Below are 17,836 nucleotides of genomic sequence, written 5' to 3' on the forward strand. Positions count from 1 at the left end.
TGTATAGTCTTTGGGTAGTGGCTTACTCCCTGGCAGCTCTGATTGGCTGCTATTGTGGTTCATATGGGGTCTCAAGCCTCTTCAAGCTCTTTCAGTCCTTTCTCTGATTCCTTCAACGGGGTTCCCATCCTCAGTTCACTAGTTTGCTGCTGGCATTCGCCTATGAATTTGCCATATTCTAGCTGTGTTTCTCAGGACAGATCTACATCCAGTTCCTGTCAGCCTGTACTTTTTGCTTCATCCATCTTATCTAGTTTGGTGGCTGTATATGTATGGGCCACATGAGGGGCAGGCTCTGAATAGGCATTCCTTCAGCCTCTGTTCTAAACTTTGCCTCCCTATTCCCTCCCAAGTGTATTCTTGTTCGCCATTTAAAGAAGGAGTGAAGCATTTGCATTTTGGTCATCTTGAGTTTCATGTGTTCTGTGCATCTAGGGTAATTTGAGCATTTGGGCTAATATCTACTTATCAATGAGTGCATACCATGTCTGTTTTTTGTGATTGGGTTACCACACTCAGGATATTTTCCAGTCCCATCCATTTGCCTATGAATTTCATAAAGTCATTGTTTTTGATAGCAGAATAACATTCCATTGTATAGATGTACCACATAACATAATGCATTTATATACAAATAAAAACTGTTTAAAATTATATTGAGTTATAGCTGTCTGATTAAATGTCTAAAACAGCTCAAGATAATGTAGTCCTTGACATAAAACCACTGGATAGCTAATCACTCACTCAATCTTCTGGCATGTGTCCAAGATATGCAAGTCTGTAACCTGACAAACTTTATTTAGAGTACTCAAAACTCTAAAACTAATCTGAGGTATTCTAAAACCAGCTTACTTCCAATGAACTCTATTTCGTTGGCATTTCGATGAGTTCATGTCAGGTCTTGCAAGAATAATATAACATTTGGGGATAAAGATACAACCTAGAAGACCTGTGCTGGAGGCCAAGATGGAAAACATTTCCACAGCTACCATGCTCTTTCCTTTAGTACTGTGGTAGACAGGGAGAAATGTGATCCAAACACTGAGGAACACCAGCATGCTGAAGGTCAAGAACTTGGCTTCGTTGAAGGTGTCAGCCAGGTTCCTGGCCATAAAAGCTACTGTGAAGCTCACTAGATATAGAGCTCCAAGGTATCCCAGCACACAGTAGAAGGCTGTTACTGAGCCCTTGTTGCACATAATAATGATATAACCATGTTCAGAGTGTGCATCTCTGTCCACAAATGGAGGAGATATTCCCAGCCTGATTCCGCCGAGGACAATTTGTATTAGTGTACAGATGGGAATGATGAATTTCGATGCTCCTGATATAAGCAACCCCCTCAACCTTCTTCCTGGTGCTGTGCTCTTGAAGGCCAGGATGACTGTAGTGGTTTTTCCCAAGACAGTAGAAACAGCCACTGTGAAAACAACTCCAAATGTGGTCTGCTGCAGGATGCAGGTGACTGTGTTGGGCTGACCAATGAATAGAAATGAGCAAAGAAAGCAGAAGGTGAGGGAGATGAGCAAGATGTAGCTGAGAGTACTGTTATTTGCCTTCACCACAGAAGTGCTTTACAAAAATCCCCAGGACAAATGAGGTGAGGATAGAAAAGCATAGGGCCATGCTGGCGAGTGTCATCCCCAAAGGGGTTTTCATAAGCAAGAAATGTTACAGGTTTTTGGATGCAGAGAGTCCGAACTGTGTTGGCATACTGGTCTTCTGTACATTTCACACACTGATCAATATCTGGCAAGAAATGTATTGTGACATGATACTACAACCTCGACATCTTTCCTCTTTGTACACTACCATGCCTGAATGTTTCTCATTCTGAAATGTAAGCCAAGTACGTTTTTGTGCATAGAAGGAAAGTAGTAACATGTTTCTTCTTTCAAGACTATATCCAATTAATTAAAATCATGTAAAAAAAAGCAAATGTGCTTTCTTTTTCATTTCTAATGTGTATTCATGGCACTTTTTTCTTATCTCCTAATTAAAGCACTATATTTATTCTTATATACGGTATGATATAGTAATTTGTGCTGAGGAATCCATGAAGGGAAATATTATTTACTGTTGCATCTAGAGCATTGAATCTTATGTTCTCTGCAGCATGAAGACACCTGTTGGACAGTATTACTATATTTGTCTCATGTGGGAGAAAGTTAAAGACACAAAAACATGCTGAGGTCTTTGGGAATTCCATTAATTGGTATGAAGCCATAATGAACTAGCAACCATCCAAATTTGTATTTCCAAAATATCATCTCTGGTGCTGGTTATTGTTTTCTTAACTTAGAACAAAACGAAGGCACATTTGAAATGGGAATATCAAATGAGAAAATGCCTCCATCTGGTTGGCCATAGGCAAGTCTGTGAGGTATTTTCTTAATGATTGTAGTTGGTGGTTCTCCCCACTTGTGGCCTTTGCCAACCTTGGAGATTCATCCTCAGTTATTTTAACAAATACATTAAATGGGCTATGGGGAGAAAGGTAGTAAGCAGGTCCATGGGCTCTCCTTTAGTTTCTACATCCAGATTCCTGCCTTGATTTTATTCTATACCTTCCCTTTATGATAAATTGTAAGCTGGAAGGTGAAGTAAATTTTTTTAAGTTGATTTGGTGAAAGACATAATCAAATGTGAATATTGGAACAGTACAAAACACATTTTTTCTTGCACTAAGTTAGATTCCTAAAACCTAGACCCTGTTGGTTTAACTGAGGTACTAGGTAGTCATCTAAGTACCCCTCAGAAAACGATTTTCAGACTACCCGGAAATGAAAGGAAAATACACTATGATAAAATGGGGAGCGTGACTTTCCTTTACATGATTTTTAATTTCTACCACATAATGTTAATTTATTTTTAATTCATAGAAATTATTAATGGAGTGTGTTCATTATTCGAGCTTCCCCATTCCCATTTTATAATTTGGCAAGTTATCAACAGTATTTTGTGTAGTACTGAGACCAATGTGGTGTCTTCTGTCCACTTTAAAATAGCTATTTTACATGTAAAGTGTTTCAGCTTACCTTTGGGTACACATATTGATTAGCCCTTATGTACAGTTTTTGATATTACAGACAGATATATGTTGTACTAAACTTGTTGGTACTATGGCTGTTAAAATATTCCTTCCTCCTCTTTCAAAATGTTTTAGAAACCTTAGGTGTATGATTTCATGTGTGTTTTGTAGATATCTCTACTATTGGGATTGTCTACAGCTCTATATTCTGAGTGGTTGTGGTATTCTGTAATTCTATGGGTTGGAAAGTGATCTTCTTGATGATAAAGGGAGACTAAACTTAGGTGCGGGTATGACTATAATTCAATTTCAAATAAAGATATACTATCTATCTTCACAAGCCTATGTTATGTCCAGATATGGAAATTATGGACTCTATCAAGGTATGTGTAGTGACACAGAACCGACGGGGTCATCCTGGCATGCCAGTTGTTACAATGGTTCATAGGTATCATAGGTAGGTGCGGTTGTTGCTTCTCTTCTTCAGAAGCTTGCATGATGCCTTCTGTTATGAAAGCTTCTACTCAGGAGAAGACATTTATGTCAGTCCTAGCTCAGGAGACTCTGGACTGTTCATGAAGTGCTATGTATATTCAGCAATAGGAGCTTACCTTGCACCTCTGGGCCAGAACCCAGGTCAACAGAAGAGGCTATATACATTGGTAGACTTTTGGATACCCTTCAGCAACTAGTCAAAAGAAGGCTTTTGTGACCTAATATTGGGGTATTGATTAGGTGGTCTTTGACTCGATCATGGACCATGGAGCAACATGTAGAATGTGCTACTTACACTACAAGTCATACCATTAAAAATTGACTTTGCTTTTAATAGTTAGTTGAAAATACTAATAGCTTCTCAGATAATGGGGGCTCTATATCTTAACCGTACCATTGACTTCATTTCTGTTCTTGGTGTCTTGCTATTTGTCTCTGTATGCCTCTGTTTCTACCTTCTCCACCTCTCTCTCTCTCTCTCTCTCTCTCTCTCTCTCTCTCTCTCTCTCTCTCTCTTCCTTTTTCTTCATCTTTCCTGTGATGCCTCTGAATCAGAAGTAGTTTTGAGTGACAGCTAGAACATTGTAGTTTACAATATACTTCCTAGCTCAGCATGATTTTTTGAAGGGAATCTACTATGCTATGAAACTATGAGATGCTAAATAATTTCTTTTATATGCTGTCTTGGAAATCATTTTTGTCACACTACTAGACAAGTATTTGAGACATAATTCATAAACATCCAAAATCACAAGCTCATCTCAAAAGAGGTGATTAAAAAAACCTAGAAACTTGGAGATCATAGCACAGCTTCCTGACAATATCACAGGGTGAATAGTGTCTCCAGAAACCTCACATGTTTCTTGTTGTCTCATGGATCTGGGCTTATCTCTTTTTGCTTCACTGAGCTTTTATTTAAAAACGTTCTAACTTTAACCCTTCCTGCTTCTATTCATGTTGGGAGTGAGTGTTTTAATGGATCTGGACATTTTCACAGAGTCTCTGAAGGCATTAAAAGTGTTACATACTGAGATTAAGGATATTCACTGTGACATTTGTTACTTAAGCTGCTTTAGAGCTTCCTGTATCTTAATGACCTTCCCTCCATATTAGGTGTTTTCTCTCTGAAATTCCCTCTATACCACAATAAGCTTCTTCATATATATTATCCAAAATGTTGTGCTTAGACACCTTCTAATCTTCTGTCCACTAATCAGCAGGAAGAAAACCTTTAACTCAGTTTCTGTATGCTTTCTTGTTCTTTATGTCTCAGATATGTGATTTCTACAACAGCAATAGGAACTTAAGATTAAGTTGTGAGGAATTACCAAATATTTGGGGTTGTCTCTATTACTTCATTGACTAACCCATTGAAAGATTATAGCATATATGTGGCTTGTGGCTTTTTAGTTGAAAGCTAGTGGTGAATCTGCCATGCATTGTCTCTCCATATAGGATTACTCCAGTGAAATTCTGTGTCTGCAAAGTACAGGTTCTGAAGCTTCAGCAGGTGGGTTTATTTAGGACATTGTGAAAAGATATTCGTATTAGTTATGTTCTCCCATTCTTCCTCTTCTACTCTTCTAATCAATTACAGACACGCACTCTCCAAGTCCTTGTTTTTTCATTATTATATTTTTAATCATCTTTTCTCAGCATTATGAACCATTTGTAGTTTTGTGACTCCTATACATACTCAATTTAAAACCATATCTTAAGTTTTAAATGGTACATATACATATATAGATATATAGATAGATATACACACATATATATGATTGTTTATGGCCCTGTTATGTCTTTGTCTGCATTACCTCACGCAATTTTATTTGCATTAACATTCATTTTCCTGGGAGTGTAGTATTTTCATATTCATAGATAAAATATTCTTTTATGTGGATATGTATATAGTTTAATTATCCATTCATTAGTTGATGAATTTGGAAGATATTTCATTTTCTTGGCTCTTGTAAGTAAAAGAGCTATGATCCTGGATGAGCAGGTGTACATAGAATAGGTTATAGATTATGTGTATTGGGTTGCTTTTGGAGAAGATGCATGTGCTTGTTGATTTCTGACAACCTGACACAAATGTATAAACATCTGGAAAAAATAGTCTTACAAAAGGAAAAGCAATCATAAGGTTGACCTGTGGACAACGTTTTGGTGTATTTTCTTGATTGATGATTGATGTGGGATGGGACAGCTCAGTGTGGGTGTGGCTACTACTGGACAATTGATATAACACTGTTTCAGAAAGCATCCTGGCCAAACATGTGAAGCAAGCATGTAAGTTCCATTATCCCATGGGTTCTTTGTAATTTTCTGCCCCCAACTTTCTGCTCTCTATTTTTAGCCTGATTTCCTTAAGTGGTGGAGTTTAAGCTCAGAGCTAAAACATGAAACAAAGAATTTCTTCCCTTAACTACAATTTTAATGTTTTATCAGAGCAATACAGCCCCAACCAAGACACTATTCATTTGGAAGGGAGTTATTTTTAACTTCCAACAGGTTTTTCAATTACTTACTTCAGTGTTGAAATCTTTCCGTGTACTCCAGTTCCACTCCATAGTTTTAATTATTATAAGGTGTATTCAGTTCCCATTATTTACTTCCTGAGGAGTTTGTTTTTATTTAAGAAGCATTTTTCTCAGTTAATATTGTGTCTTGTTACTTTCCTGAATGTGTGCATCAGCTGTAGGATATTTCTGGTAAAGTCTTTAAGGTCTATTAGGCATATATCCTGTCTGTTTAAGTACAGATACTTTGAGTTTGTCTTTCTATTCTGCACCTCCTTTGTCTATTTCATTGCCCTACTTCTCAAGATAAGTTTCAAAAAATTTAGATCAAAAGTAGATATTGAATAATATTTTCTTGTGCCTGATTTAGTAGAACTAGTTACAGTCTCTTTTCTGTGAATATTATGTTAGCAGTAGGATTTATTTGCCTTTATCATGTCTATAAATACCTACATCTAAAGGATAGAGCCAACATTACATGATTGTCATCACATGTCTATTGAATATAATGCACCATTATATTATGTGCACAATTGCATGCATGCATTGTATGTGTGATATATAATGTATATATAATAATAATTGTATATACATGATTGAATTAGACATGGTTTCTATTACTGCACAAACATCAGCAAAAAGAGTCAAGTTGGGGAGGAAAGGGCTTATTCAGCTTACACTTCCACGTTGTTCATCACCAAAGGAAGTCAGGAGTAAAACTCTAGAAGGTCAGGAAGTAGGAGTTGATGCAGAGGCCATGGAGGGATGTTTCTTACTGGCTTGCTTACTCTGGATTCCTCAGTTTGCTCTCTTGTAGAACCCAAGACTTCCAGCCTAGGAATGCTATCACGCACAAGAGGCCCTCCCTCCTTGATCACTAATTAAGAAAATACATTACAGCTGGATCTATGGAGGCATTTCTTCAACTGTGGCTCCTTTCTCTGTGTTAACTCCAGCTTGTGTCAAGTTGACACACAAAACCAGTCAGTACAATGATATTCAAAAATTGATCTATTAAATTTTGGGGTGTGGGTTTTATTCAAGTAATACAATATTTACTGATTTAATAATTATACTCAGTCATATCTGACAATACTAAGAAACAGTTATGATGTCCTTTAGTCATCTTATATCCTGGTTCAAACGTTTTTAAAGAGCCATGATGAAGTCTTACATGTGTGTAGCATCACTTACTTCTTTCTGCCGGAATTTGCACATAACCGTAATTGTGCATCTCCACAGATTTTATTACCTACTTATTTGAACTACAGATATCAGGAAACAGGATTTTACATTGGAAGGATTTTTGCCATATATTGTTATATATGAGACATATGAATCTATTAGTACCCATGCTGTTTGGATTGAATATTTTTAATATATGTTGGTCTGTGCCAGAAATGAGCATGCTATCAAGATTGGTCAAAATGTGGTATCAGATCCTTGGGTATGGAATTACAAAGGGTTTCAAGCCATCATAGAATTAGTGGAGTTCACACCCATTTGCACTAAAAGGGAAGATCGTTCTATTAACTACTAAGCCATCTCTCGAATGCCTGAATTAATTAAGACAAATCTACTGTCTATTAATATCATATCTATTTCAGGATTTGTTCTGGGAATTTTAAAGTTGAACTTGTGACAGATTAATGGTTTTAATATATTGTAAATATAGGTCAAAAAGACTGGACAAAGTTAGATATAATTATTTATATCTAGAATCCATTTTTTTAAATTCTCTGGAAAAAATTTATTCTTAGCATCCTTTCACATTCTTAACAAGTATTAACTGAATTAAATATGGCTTGTAATCCTATAAATCCCTAAATGTAGACTATAACAAGGAGCTATATTGTTGAATATAACTATTAATTATGAGGACAATATCTTAAGAATGTAATCTGTGTACATCTCTTGTGCATGATTTCACCTTCAGTATGTGGATTAAAAACGGTGGTGAGAACCTCACCTTTAATGCATCCACTTGCCTGTTCCATTGGAAATTTCATTTTCTGGACATGGGACAGAATCAAAACAGCAAGCGGCTTTCCCTTCCTGAAGAGATTTTCTGAATCCAGGACCACAATTTTTACTGCATACAGAGACAGGAATCTGAGGATATTACAGAAATGAGGACATAAAGAATTAGCCTGGTAACTATAGTACAGGATTGGGCAATAATGAATTTAATATTGTGCATGCTCACTCTATTTATTTATGTTAATTTATGTTACTAAAATACACATTATCTATATATTATATATACTTATATATTATATATATATTTAGAATCATGCATAACCCTGGTAAGAATGTGCTAATTCTCGGGAAAAGGTAAACACATTAAGAAACACTTGAACATGGAAAGTAAGTTTGTAACTTTATCATTAGATTTATCTTTTAATTTATGAGGAGGCATCAGTCTCACCAAGGCATTTTACATGGTTTTTACCTGTGTTCTCTACAGAATAGTGTAAGATTCCACCCACCTGTTGCTCCACTCCTATGCTCCACTCTATCCTATCCTCAGAAATCGACAATTGTTGACCAGGTGGAAAATATGGAGAAAATGTTCCTACTTTCACTTTATATGTAAGACCTTGTGGAAAATCCCAGAAGTTCAGAATGTCATAATCTATGTGCAATTTCTCTGAAGGATTCAAAGATATTGGATCTCCACCAGGATTCATGAATTTAATGTTCTTCGGCAGGGAGTTCAGCTGAGGAAGATTTATGATTCATAATGGTAATTTTATAAGAGTCTGAATTATGTCACATTCACATATTCATTGATACCAATTAACAATGAAATAATATTAGGCATATATGATTGGGAAATATGTATACTTACATTGACATCATAAATACCGTGTTAGTATTTTAACAGGATATTGAGAAAAATCTACTGTTGCTAATGCATCCTAATGATTTTCAGCACTGGTGAGCACTGGTGAGCATGGACATTTTGCATATATGACTGATAGTCTACAGGCATCTGGTTTTGTGTTATCAGTGTAAAATTGTCTCAGATATTATGTACTCTGATTATGTCTATGTGAGTTTTTGTCATGGGGTTAAGTGAGGTGTGAATACCCATCCTTAATTAAAGCAGGTTCATTTCATAATCTGTTCCTGAACTGAATACACTGAAGGGAGCCAGCTGTTCAACAGCATACTCATAGCTTATTGGTCTTGATTATGGAAATTTATGTGGCAAGCTTCATTAAAATTCTGTCAAATTTAGCCCATCCTGATGCTGGTCTATAATGTCTTAGTTGAAGTAAATGAAACCATTTCTCATATATGGCCTTTGGCCACATATTTTATGAGAGCAAATCTAACAAATTTAAGAAATAATCTACAGTTGATTAGTTGATACAGTTTCATGAGGTATTTTAAGAATATTTCACTTGCTGGTACAATTTTAGGACCTTAAATATGATGTCACTCCTTTTCACATATAAGAACAAGGTGGGAAAAGATTCGGCTTTTACTGTTCAGAACCTTAGAAGTGTATGAGACTGACAGCACCTTTAACAGAAACATTTTTATCTTGGTTTTAATTTCTATATGATTGGGAAGTTGACTCTCAATTTCACCCAGGTATAGATTTTTCTTCCAGTCAGTTAAATAGTCTAGAAAACTTGTCTTCTATAAAGATCCCCATTGTATTTGTTTAGAGTATGTGTGGGCCAATTTCAAAAAGTTACATTGGTGACAGTCTAGAGAATCAAAAGTAAAACCATTACCTTAAAGGGTGGAAAATCCATACTGCCTCTGTTTTTCATTCCTTGTAGATCTACTTCTTGAGTAAGCATCTTGTGCATGGTGTGGGCCACAGCATATACAGCATTGTATACATGGTAACTGCCAGTACTTACAGCTATGTCAAAGTGGTACCAAGGTAACAATCCCAAGTTACCTCTAGATGAACAATTTTCTAATGATTTACATTGCATTAGATATTGCACAATCAAAGTAAATCTCCCACAGTCTGGCAAGAAAAATGTCATCTGGGTATTTGGAAGGTCTCACTGTCTTTACAAACTCTTTAAAAGTAGAAATATCACCCTGGCGTTGTGAAAAGATGAGAGTCCCATGGAATGAGTCAAGAATTAAATGTCTCATAGAAGTGATGACTTCACACTGTGAAGTGGTAACCCAGATTCTCCATGGAAGTATATATTCCCATCTTCTAAACAGCACACCTAAGGAAGAGTCAGTGTTAGCGTAAACGATAACAACTTTGGCTGGGTATCTCATAATCCGAATAGGGTATTCATAGGCGTTATCCAGGTCTATCATGTGAGTAACTGGGATAAATTCCATGAAGGCTACACAGACTGTGTTCTTTCGATTTGTGGAATCAAGTCTGAGACAAAGTTAACCCCATTCTTATCCTCTGAGATGATCAGTCCCACCCTATTCCATTTGAAATGGACAAACAATGAGACCATGCCTAAGGCCAAAGAAGATTCTTTGGCAGCCATCTGATACAAAAAAGGAAACGTCTCAGAGTCATTTATACTTGGTTCAAAAGGTCCAATGCTCAGCTGTAAAAATGAAAGCAGGTATAGACATTAATGAGGAGGTTCTGGATATCATTGCATATGTAACAGTGAGTTAAAGTTTAGAAATCCAAATTTTTACTTAAAGTCAAGTCTAGTACTGGGATATGATTCTGAAAAATGAGTTGAAATACTCACTTTTATTGTAGACACATGTGTATATCTTAAGGCATGTATGTACATTTCAAACAGAAGAAATGTGAATACAGTAATATCTCAAAGTATGTAGCTTTAAAGCTATGTATTTTGAAGGAATGTTTGCTCACTTGGTTCATTGACTCTGTGTGTGTGTGTGTGTGTGTGTGTGTGTGTGTGTGTGTGTGCATAAAAGTGTGTGTGCCCAGCTTTCTACAGTGCATATAGCATACGTATACATGTGAAGGCTAAAAGAGGGCAGCAGGTGTTCTCTACTTTTCTCCACATATTCTTCTGAGGTAGGGTCTCTCTTCATCCCTGGGCTTCATTTCTTTTGCCCTGGAGAGAAGATAAGGTGGACACAGGGATTATCTTTTATCTGGTTTGCTGTCATGAGGGTAAGTGTGAAGTTGGCATCTGAACTTTTATCCTCCTGGTTGCACTGTAATCATTCTTGAATTTTTTGCTGTATTCCAGACCAATACTATTATTTTGAATCATACAAAAATGAATCTTTCCCTTATGATTTTTCATGGTATACAAATTATGGAATCTAATGAGAATATTTTCCTTTCTTCTCATGCATCTAATCTCACCTGTGGATATTCATAAAGACCCAAAAATATTCCAATTAAGGAAGAAATTTCCTATGTTGTTCCTGTGATTGCAGCCAAAGATTTTTCATTGGTTTTGCATGTATAGTTTGGAATGAGTATGTTCTGCCCTGTGAGCCACTTGAGGAAACTTACTACTGTCTCACTTTCAATGGACCCAGCACTGCGTATATTATATCCAAGCGTCATGTTATGTAAAAGAATGGGGTTTCTGTTGATCTCCTCTATGGCAAAAATTAAGGCCATCACATATTGGTAGTTTTGTGGGTTAATCCTGTGTAGAAAACATAGGGATCATTAGAGCATAATCTCAAATCACCATTGTGTCGTTCAACTGAATACATTCACTTTTATGTACTGAATGAACAAACCCTCTCAGAGTTTCAATGTTTGACCTGCATCTTCTCTCTCAAGATTGCTCATGTGTCATTGGCACAGGTTCCTGTCTTGTTTAGCAGCTCCTATGGGGACTAAAGCCTTTGTAAATATTTGAGCGTAGATGAATACGTCTATATTCCTTTCAGGAAACAACCAGCAACTGTGCGTTCATCCTTAACATGGGATGTCTACCTGTTATAAGACTAAAAAATATATTTTATGTGTTTTGAGGGATTGGCAGTGTGTAGTTTGTAGAAGGCCAGACTGAACCAATACATACTAAGAGTTCCTGATGAAAGCTGAAATGAAAAAAGAAAAGTTCTATGCCCTTGTCCAAGGTTGTACTTGTCAAAGCCTGTCTAGGGCTAGAGAGAGTAATTATGAATTAGTGAAATTTGAGGTGTTTGGTGATATTTTCTACCCCTTATACTTCTTGTCTACATCAATGTTTCTGTTTTCAGATTATATAATTTTATAACTTATAAGATCTAAATAGTTTTGTATTTTGTTTTTTAAGTAAGTTGGTCATTTGGTTCATAATTATGAAATTCTATGTATTAAAAATTCTACGTATTCTTTCGTCTACATGCATTTATTTGGTAGTTACTATGTATTCTCATTTATCTTTTTCTATATTTGTATATACAACTAGATGCATAAATGTAAAAAAATTAATCTGCTCTGTTGTATAATGTTACTTGCATGCAATATTCAGAACATGATAAGAAATAGACATGCCAACATCTACAGGTAAAAGGCTGCGATACCTTAGCAAGATAAAATACAGCACATGTGAATGAGAAATACTGAGTTCAGGAGGCATAGTCTTCCCCAGGAAGTGGCTATTGGTTGGGCTTCCAATATCAAATGCTCAGATCTGAAAATGTTAATATGTAAGAGCCTATACAGTTTTTAATCTTTTTCTACCTCAATAGTCCTGATATAGTTTTGTAACTCCATGAGAAAACATTCTGTTTGCTCATTCTGTATCTTGTGTATTGTCCATTACTCAAGTGGGGGCTTAGAAGTTAATTCTGTCCTTTCATATAAAGTGTGTTTTCCTTTGTTTCAGTTAACAGAACTGTATTTCCTTGTGAGACTGATTTTTTTATTTCAAAGTTTTCCTTATTTACAGAGTATGATACCTAAAGAGTTGGTTTGTTACCCAGAACTGATCTTAGAAACCAAGTATTTTACAATTTTACATAAATTTATAAATTTGAATAAAGAGAATTCTGCAAGACAAAAACAAATGAATGAAATTAAGTGAAAACCAGGATACTAAGCAGTATAAAGGACCAAAGAGTTCCAAGAACTAGTTATTTGTAACTTGATTATGAAGAAATTTGAACACTTTGGGGTTCATGTATTTACAGAGAAAGAAATAAATAAAAACATTGAACCTAGCATCATCAAATTGGAAAGGGATTCACAAGGCAATGCAGTTTGTCTGTAGAGGAAATGATGATAAACCAAAGCTTTAAGTTTCATATTGAATAATGTAATATGAAAAACATTGAAGTAAAAATAATCAAACACACATTGTTCACTGCAAAGAAGGAAAGCACACTACACAGGATAATAAACAGAAAAGTCCAAATCAAGGAGGGTAACTACACTCAGAAAGTTATCTTACTGCAACAAACCAAGAAGAAGATAGCCACACAAATATAAATCCTCTTCTAACAAGAAATATAACAGGGGTGTTTACCGGAAGTCCCACACCCGCGGATCCCGGCCCGCAGCAGCTCTCTGCTCCCAGACCCGGTGAGAGAGAGACCCAACCGCCTGGTCAGGTGGGCACTCCTGAGGCTGCAGAGCGGAAGAGACCACCAACACTGCTCACCCCTGCCCACATCCCTGGCCCAAGAGGAAACTGTATAAGGCCTCTGGGCTCCCGTGGGGGAGGGCCCAGGAGCGGCAGGACCCCTGCACCTGAGACACCGCCGGACCCTGAAGGAAACAGACCGGATAAACAGTTCTCTGCACCCAAATCCCGTGGGAGGGAGAGCTAAACCTTCAGAGAGGCAGACAGGCCTGGGAAACCAGAAGAGACTGCTCCCTGCACACACATCTCGGACGCCAGAGGAAAAAGCCAAAGACCATCTGGAACCCTGGTGCACTGAAGCTCCCGGAAGGGGCGGCACAGGTCTTCCTGGTTGCTGCCGCTGCAGAGAGCCCCTGGACAGCACCCCACGAGCAAACCTGAGCCTCGGGACCACAGGTAAGACCAAATTTTCTGCTGCAAGAAAGCTGCCTGGTGAACTCAAGACACAGGCCCACAGGAACAGCTGAAGACCTGTAGAGAGGAAAAACTACACGCCCGAAAGCAGAACACTCTGTCCCCATAACTGACTGAAAGAGAGGAAAACAGGTCTACAGCACTCCTGACACACAGGCTTATAGGACAGTCTAGCCACTGTCAGAAATAGCAGAACAAAGTAACACTAGAGATAATCTGATGGCGAGAGGCAAGCGCAGGAACCCAAGCAACAGAAACCAAGACTACATGCCATCATCGGAGCCCAATTCTCCCACCAAAACAAACATGGAATATCCAAACACACCAGAAAAGCAAGATCTAGTTTCAAAATCATATTTGATCATGAGGCTGGAGGACTTCAGGAAAGACCTGAACACACTTAGGGAAGCACAGGAAAACATTAATAAACAAGTAAAAGCCTACAGAGAGGAATCGCAAAAATCCCTGAAAGAATTCCAGGAAAACACAATCAAACAGTTGAAGGAATTAAAAATGGAAATAGAAGCAATCAAGAAAGAACACATGGAAACAACCCTGGATATAGAAAACCAAAAGAAGAGACAAGGAGCTGTAGATACAAGCTTCACCAACAGAATACAAGAGATGGAAGAGAGAATCTCAGGAGCAGAAGATTCCATAGAAATCATTGACTCAACTGTCAAAGATAATGTAAAGCGGAAAAAGCTACTGGTCCAAAACATACAGGAAATCCAGGACTCAATGAGAAGATCAAACCTAAGGATAATAGGTATAGAAGAGAGTGAAGACTCCCAGCTCAAAGGACCAGTAAATATCTTCAACAAAATCATAGAAGAAAACTTCCCTAACCTAAAAAAAGAGATACCCATAGACATACAGGAAGCCTACAGAACTCCAAATAGATTGGACCAGAAAAGAAACACCTCCCGTCACATAATTGTCAAAACACCAAACGCACAAAATAAAGAAAGAATATTAAAAGCAGTAAGGGAAAAAGGTCAAGTAACATATAAAGGGAGACCTATCAGAATCACACCAGACTTCTCGCCAGAAACTATGAAGGCCAGAAGATCCTGGACTGATGTTATACAGACCCTAAGAGAACACAAATGCCAGCCCAGATTACTGTATCCAGCAAAACTCTCAATTAACATTGATGGAGAAACCAAGATATTCCATGACAAAACCAAATTTACACAATATCTTTCTACAAATCCAGCACTACAAAGGATAATAAATGGTAAAGCCCAACATAAGGAGGCAAGCTATACCCTAGAAGAAGCAAGAAACTAATCGTCTTGGCAACAAAACAAAGAGAATGAAAGCACACAAACATAACCTCACATCAAATATGAATATAACGGGAAGCAATAAGCACTATTCCTTAATATCTCTCAATATCAATGGCCTCAACTCCCCAATAAAAAGACATAGATTAACAAACTGGATACGCAACGAGGACCCTGCATTCTGCTGCCTACAGGAAACACACCTCAGAGACAAAGACAGACACTACCTCAGAGTGAAAGGCTGGAAAACAACTTTATAAGCAAATGGTCAGAAGAAGCAAGCTGGAGTAGCCATTCTAATATCAAATAAAATCAATTTCCAACTAAAAGTCATCAAAAAAGATAAGGAAGGACACTTCATATTCATCAAAGGAAAAATCAACCAAGATGAACTCTCAATCCTAAATATCTATGCCCCAAATACAAGGGCACCTACATATGTAAAAGAAACCTTACTAAAGCTCAAAACACACATTGCACCTCACACAATAATAGTGGGAGATTTCAACACCCCACTCTCATCAATGGACAGATCATGGAAACAGAAATTAAACAGTGATGTAGACAGACTAAGAGAAGTCATGAGCCAAATGGACTTAACGGATATTTATAGAACATTCTATCCTACAGCAAAAGGATATACCTTCTTCTCAGCTCCTCATGGTACTTTCTCCAAAATTGACCATATAATTGGTCAAAAAACGGGCCTCAACAGGTACAGAAAGATAGAAATAATCCCATGCGTGCTATCGGACCACCACGGCCTAAAACTGGTCTTCAATAACAATAAGGGAAGAATGCCCACATATACGTGGAAATTGAACAATGCTCTACTCAATGATAACCTGGTCAAGGAAGAAATAAAGAAAGAAATTAAAAACTTTTTAGAATTTAATGAAAATGAAGATACAACATACTCAAACTTATGGGACACAATGAAAGCTGTGCTAAGAGGAAAACTCATAGCGCTGAGTGCCTGCAGAAAGAAACAGGAAAGAGCATATGTCAGCAGCTTGACAGCACACCTAAAAGCTCTAGAACAAAAAGAAGCAAATACACCCAGGAGGAGTAGAAGGCAGGAAATAATCAAACTCAGAGCTGAAATCAACCAAGTAGAAACAAAAAGGACCATAGAAAGAATCAACAGAACCAAAAGTTGGTTCTTTGAGAAAATCAACAAGATAGATAAACCCTTAGCCAGACTAACGAGAGGACACAGAGAGTGCGTCCAAATTAACAAAATCAGAAATGAAAAGGGAGACATAACTACAGATTCAGAGGAAATTCAAAAAATCATCAGATCTTACTATAAAAACCTATATTCAACAAAATTTGAAAATCTTCAGGAAATGGACAATTTCCTAGACAGATACCAGGTACCGAAGTTAAATCAGGAACAGATAAACCAGTTAAACAACCCCATAACTCCTAAGGAAATAGAAGCAGTCATTAAAGGTCTCCCAACCAAAAAGAGTCCAGGTCCAGACGGGTTTAGTGCAGAATTCTATCAAACCTTCATAGAAGACCTCATACCAATATGATCCAAACTATTCCACAAAATTGAAACAGATGGATCACTCCCGAATTCCTTCTACGAAGCCACAATTACTCTTATACCTAAACCACACAAAGACACAACAAAGAAAGAGAACTTCAGACCAATTTCCCTTATGAATATCGACGCAAAAATACTCAATAAAATTCTGGCAAACCGAATTCAAGAGCACATCAAAACAATCATCCACCATGATCAAGTAGGCTTCATCCCAGGCATGCAGGGATGGTTTAATATACGGAAAACCATCAACGTGATCCATTATATAAACAAACTGAAAGAACAGAACCACATGATCATTTCATTAGATGCTGAGAAAGCATTTGACAAAATTCAACACCCCTTCATGATAAAAGTCCTGGAAAGAATAGGAATTCAAGGCCCATACCTAAACATAGTAAAAGCCATATACAGCAAACCAGTTGCTAACATTAAACTAAATGGAGAGAAACTTGAAGCAATCCCACTAAAATCAGGGACTAGACAAGGCTGCCCACTCTCTCCCTACTTATTCAATATAGTTCTTGAAGTTCTAGCCAGAGCAATCAGACAACAAAAGGAGATCAAAGGGATACAGATCGGAAAAGAAGAGGTCAAAATATCACTATTTGCAGATGACATGATAGTATATTTAAGTGATCCCAAAAGTTCCACCAGAGAACTACTAAAGCTGATAAACAACTTCAGCAAAGTGGCTGGGTATAAAATTAACTCAAATAAATCAGTTGCCTTCCTCTATACAAAAGAGAAACAAGCCGAGAAAGAAATTAGGGAAACGACACCCTTCATAATAGACCCAAATAATATAAAGTACCTCGGTGTGACTTTAACCAAGCAAGTAAAAGATCTGTACAATAAGAACTTCAAGACACTGAGGAAAGAAATTGAAGAAGACCTCAGAAGATGGAAAGATCTCCCATGCTCATGGATTGGCAGGATTAATATGGTAAAAATGGCAATTTTACCAAAAGCAATCTACAGATTCAATGCAATCCCCATCAAAATACCAA

At 37.2% G+C, this 17,836-nt stretch overlaps 1 pseudogene; it reads right to left on the minus strand.

The window, feature by feature from the left end:
- Positions 1-848: 848 nt before the first annotated feature.
- Vmn2r116l-ps8 (vomeronasal 2, receptor 116 like, pseudogene 8) overlaps positions 849-17,836 on the minus strand; it is a 33,023-nt pseudogene continuing 16,035 nt past the window's right edge.

Source organism: Rattus norvegicus, chromosome 12, assembly GCF_021556685.1.
Source record: "Rattus norvegicus strain SHRSP/BbbUtx chromosome 12, alternate assembly SHRSP_T2T, whole genome shotgun sequence".
NCBI classification, from domain to species: domain Eukaryota; kingdom Metazoa; phylum Chordata; class Mammalia; order Rodentia; family Muridae; genus Rattus; species Rattus norvegicus.